The 5584-nt window shown below is 41.7% G+C and overlaps 1 long non-coding RNA gene across 1 annotated transcript; it reads right to left on the reverse strand.

Moving 5' to 3' along the window:
• Positions 1-2652: 2652 nt before the first annotated feature.
• LOC124266141 lies at positions 2653-4519 on the reverse strand. Its single transcript, XR_006895641.1, has 2 exons — positions 4394-4519; positions 2653-2982 (listed from the first exon to the last, which is right to left on the reverse strand). It is a non-coding gene; the product is annotated as an uncharacterized LOC124266141 (long non-coding RNA).
• Positions 4520-5584: the final 1065 nt, after the last annotated feature.

Consider the following 5584-nt stretch of genomic DNA (forward strand, 5'->3'; position numbering starts at 1 on the left):
CACGAGGATCCATTCTCCCCTTTTCTTCTTTTCACTATGAACATATAACCATTTACACAAAGGTATCTTCCTGCCACAGAAATGTATGGAAAACTTTTGAGATCTAATTGTGCATTTGCCATAACTGGCAAATTCACTCTGTCCTGGTACACGTGTGTCTTATTCCGTTCCTGGGTGAGCTGAGTTAACATTTTACATTTGGTAGAAGAAGCTAGAAGTCATATTCCCTTAAAATAACACCGTCGTCACAACATCAAAATCCAAGGATTTTTACCTCGACCAAAGGTCTAAACTTACAGGACTACCCAGTAGACATCCCTTGCTTGATAGCTTGGTTTGAGCAGCTACGCCGAGCAGAGGTGTCCCAGTTTGCCAGCGAATGTTGTTTAAAGGTTTCAGGTCCGCTGAACCATGCTAATCTCTTGAAACAACAGGTGATACACTTTTAGTTACCCTGGGCTGGTAGACACAGTTCACTGCCTTACCACTGCGCTGAGCTCTTGAGTTGAGTTGGGCTTTACGTCACATCGGCATTATTCCAGCCATATAGTGACGAGAACAAGTCTGCATTAATATACATTGTAAGTACAAAGTGGTTTCGTTTCAAAGACATACATTCATTACGTTGTCATTTTAGAACAGAGAATGTCATAGCATTAAATTGAAAAGCAGGTAAATTCGTTAGTGACATTACACAGTTACATTTTATGATATAGATCAACTTCCCTCAGGTAGTTCAGTATCAGATGAGCGCTCACGCTGGAGAACAGATCTTTCAGATTGGTTGCGTGATAATGCAAGGAGTCCCTTGCAGATATCTCATATAAAATCCACACAGTCAAGCAGAATATGCTTGACGGTGAAAGCCTCATCGCAGGAGAGACATATGGGGGTCCATCCCCATCCGCCTTAAGCAGATAGTCATGTGTAAACCGACTGTGGCCAATACGACATCGTCGTAAAATTACTTCATCACGTCTTGACTGGCAACCCAAGTAGGTATAACCGATTGTTGGCTTCAATTCATGGAGTTTGTTTCTTCCTACTTGAGTGTCCCACCTTCTTTGCATCAAGTCCCGAGTATAGCTTTTGATAGTTGCTTTGAAATCACTGTACAGGATTAGCAGTGGAGATAGGGGCTTTTCAAGAGCTGCTTTTGCTGCAGCATCGGCCTTAGTGTTACCTGCTATGCCGACGTGACCCGGCAACCAGCAGAGGATGATGTCATATTGGCCAGTAGAAGGTCGTTGTACAGTTCTAATATGTCCAGGATGATTGGGTGACTTGAAGTCACGTTTAGAAGTGCTTGAAGGCAGGATAATGAATCTGTAAATACGATGAAGTTTTGGACTGATTTTGCTGTTGAATGTAGGTCAAAGCTGAGAAGATAGCTTTGGCTTCAGCGGTGAAAATGGAACTGTTGTCGGGGATCCTAGAGGGAGACAGTCTTGGCTCAATGACTGTAGCGCTGGCAACTTGGCCATCGTCCTTGGATCCGTCTGTGAAAATGGATCTGTGAGTGTTATACTTCGAACGTAACTGGTTGTATTCCTGTTGGAACACCAAGGGATTTGTTTCAGACTTTTTGAGTTTGGTGAGGGGTAAAGATCGACCTGTGGTTTCACCATTTGCCATGAGTGGTGAGGACAGAAGTCGGTATGGTGCAATGATGTTGAGATCAATTTTAGCTGCAGATATGTGGTTTGATCCTGATTCCAAGTGGTGGAACCAGGCTTGGCAGTTTAGGAAATAAGTTTTCATAGAGCGGGTTGAAAACACAATTGTATGCTGGATTGGACTCATTTTGAACGTAATTTAGTGATATACTGCGGTGAGAGTTTAATGCGGCGTTGTTCAAGGAAGGTTCATTGGCCTCCGCATATAGACTGTCTACCGGAGAGGTCCTAAAAGCTCCCAGGCAGAGCCTCAGCCCTTGGTGGTGGAGAAAGCGATAACACGAGGCGAAGCGATGAAGCGATGAAGAAAGCGATAACACGAGGACGAGGAAAGCGATGGCTACGAGACGAGAAAGCGATATCATTGCGCGAGAAAGCGATAAAGCGAAGCAAGAAAGCGATAAAGTGAAAGCGATATTACCCACAATTCAGTGCTGTCTGCGCATGATCGACTACAAACAGGGCTCAGTCGCCATCGTAATTTCTGGATAGTATTAAATGGTTTTCAGTAATGTTCTTGCCCACGAATGGCGGTGTATGACTTGACGTTTAGAAAATATCTAACAAGAGATGTAGACTTTCCTTTGACGTACAATTTGCACGTATGCAATAGTCATATCGTGAAATAACGGAAACGTTCATTTTGTGATGTGACTTAAGGAATTACATATTTTTGACATAAGTAACTGGATTCGATTGTCTTAACCAACTTAATCACACCAACCAATTGAATTGTTTCTTTGATGGGCATTTTAGATGTTGAGTTGATGAAGAATAATGACAATTATATTGGATATACAACTTCTTTTATTCTGTGGAGGCGACGTTTCGACATGGATTCTAATGTCGTTGTCAAGCAAGTGATACATGAGTAACAAATTGAGAGAATATATACATGAGTTGTTATAACAGTAGATAGGGAATGAGTTGTTTATACTGTAAGGTCTTCAGGCCCACATATCACGCAACACAGGTGTACAAATAACAGACGTTTACTTGACGAAGACAAAGACGAGACTCACTACAATTGAGAAACAATCACACGACAGAGTTGACAAGTCCACGTGCAGGCGCACGCTATTGTTGATGGTTGCGTTCATGCGATGCTGTCCAAATACCGGGAACAACCTCACATCCCTCCCCTCTCAAGAAAGGTCTGGCACGACTTGATCAACACTAACGACGACTGTTTCTCTCGATGAACGATCAGATGACTTGACTTGTAGGAACTCACCATAACACTTGGATACCACAAATCCGGACTTGAAATGTTGTTTCTTGAACTTGTGTCCTCCTAATATTTTGACTGCAACACGATCACCAACATTAAACATCTTTTGACACTCTTTGTGATGTCTGCTCCTGGCGATGTAATTTAGCCGACGTATGGGATTCGACACATATCCCACACCTCTACACAGCTATCCATCTCCTCCCCCACAGAGGAAACATCGTCTGACACTAATTGATGAATCAAACTGTTACGACCAAACATAACAAAATAGGGAGCGAAACCCGTGGTACGATTTAACAACGAATTATGTGCTAACACAATTTCTGGCAAAACTCTGTCCCACGTTTTGTCACACTCTGCTGTTTTCACTAAAGACGTTTTTTAATGTTCTGTGAGCTCTTTCAACTGGATTAGCCTGAGGTCTAGCAACTGGGAGTATAACTGCATCTAACTCCCCACTTTGGAAGTAAACACACAAAACTCTTTTGATGTAAAAACAGTACCATTATCCATATGTAAAACACTGGGTGGACAAATATGGAAAACAGACGTTCAAGCACTGTTGTTGCACTAGATGTCGTCGCCATTGAACTGGAAGGCGAAAAACATCCTACTCAAATCATCTAAACATGTAAAAACACATACAAATAACCACAAGACGAACGTGGAAGTGGGCCAACAAAATCACAATGAAGAACCTCCCAAGGACGCGAAGCAGTAACAGTAACACCTAACGGAGACCTTGCTATAGCATGTGGACCCTCTATACACACAGTACATTTCTCCCACTATTTCAGCTACCTCACGTTGTGTAACTGAAGAATCAACTTTTTTGCGAATTGCCATGTTCTTTGTTACACCAAAAGTGACCCAGTTCATATGCTTTGCGAGATAATATCACGTCGTTTTCTTGACCTCTAGTCACAGCTAACACTGGTAATTCATTGGCGTCTTCCAACAGGATTACGACTCAAAATATCACTTGGAATGTTTTCATTCCCTGGAATGTGATCAATGTCAAATGGAAGTAATCAGAAAGTTCTAAACTCCATCTGGCGAATTTCTCTGATTTTGATGTAAAAAATGTATGTCAGAGGTTTATGATCTGTTCTCAACCAGAAACGTCTTCCCGAACATAGGGTCAGAAATTTCCTAACAGCCCAAATTATCGCCAGTGCTTCTCGGTGGATAGTGGAATAATTTCGTTCAGTTTTGGAAAGTTTCTTTGAAGCATAACTGATGGGATGGTCATGTTGCAAAACACTCCCGCTAAACCTGTCTTACTAGCATCTGTTTGTATTATGAATTGCGACGCCTCTGCACTAAAATCAGGATGTTTCAAAACAGGGTAAGACGTCAAGATCAACTTGAGCCTATCAAAAGATTCCTGATGTGGCGACTGCCAACAGTAGACACGCTGAGAGGCATAATAAGATCTGAAAAATTTGGAATGAACCTCTGAAAGTACGTTTGCAAGGCCTACCAACGAACGAACTTCTTCCCATGAAGTCGGAACCGGAAACTGCCTGATTGCTTCCAAACCTTTCTTTCCTGGACTCACACCTGAAGCAGAAATCTCATAACCTAGATATTGGACACTCTCCATGAAGAAAAACATTTTGTCTGGCCTCAAAGTAACACCACTGGATGCAAGTGTTTCAAATACCTGTCTCAAACTGTCCAAATGTTCATCAGCTGTACGAGGAATGGACTAACACATCACGTCCAAATACACCAAAACATGATCACGAGTTAAGCCACCTGAGTACTACATGCATCATACGCTGAAAGGCTAATGGCGCAGTCTTTAACCAGAAACACATTCGTTTGAACTGGTAAACACCTAAGAGCTTGTTTGAAATGCGGTGAGGAGGACAAGATTGTTAAACAAGATTTATCTGGTTATACGCTGCATTCATGTCAAGTGTGCTGAAATATTTTGAATTTGTAAGTCTCATAAGTGCTTCACTTGGAGACATCAATGGAAAAATTTCATCTTTTATCTGCTTGTTTATAGCGCGTAGGTCCAGACAAAATCTCAGAGTTGAATCAGATTTGCGTACACAAAACGACTGGTGATAATACAGTAGAGTTACTTGGTTCCACTATGTCCTGCTCAATCATAGATTGTGTCTGTTGTTTGTCGATAATGTCATCAATATGGGGACCGAACTGCCGTCGACAATGTCGCATGACAGATCAGCATCTTCCTTAAGGTTCAGTTCATAGGTAAAGTCTTTTCACAAAACCTAAACCACCAAATATGTTTTCTCATATTGCTTCAACAAACTGCATAATTTTTGACTTGTGTTCATTGTCAATGGGAACCTATATTCCAATTTGTGGAACTAGAATCTGAAGACACAGAATCATTCACGAGGCAGATTGCCGGCAATGTTAGACGCCTGGCCTACTGTCTGACACCTATAAAACACGCTTGCTGACAACATCGGGATTCATAACGACCACATAAGCATCATCAGTTCCAGAAACAGATATACCAACTATCAACCCAGTCCTAGATTCAAACTCAGAATGTTTTCTATCATCACATGTTTGTACAGTGTATTTGACTGACTAATAGCTACTCTCAAGATTGCTTGACTTCTTGGTGGAATAGTAGTACTTTTCAGCAATATGAACCTTGTGTACACTTCCATCAGTAACTAGATGT

The sequence above is a fragment of the Haliotis rubra genome, unplaced genomic scaffold, assembly GCF_003918875.1.
Source record: "Haliotis rubra isolate DU_JTF1 unplaced genomic scaffold, ASM391887v1 Scf1231, whole genome shotgun sequence".
Lineage (NCBI taxonomy): Eukaryota > Metazoa > Mollusca > Gastropoda > Lepetellida > Haliotidae > Haliotis > Haliotis rubra.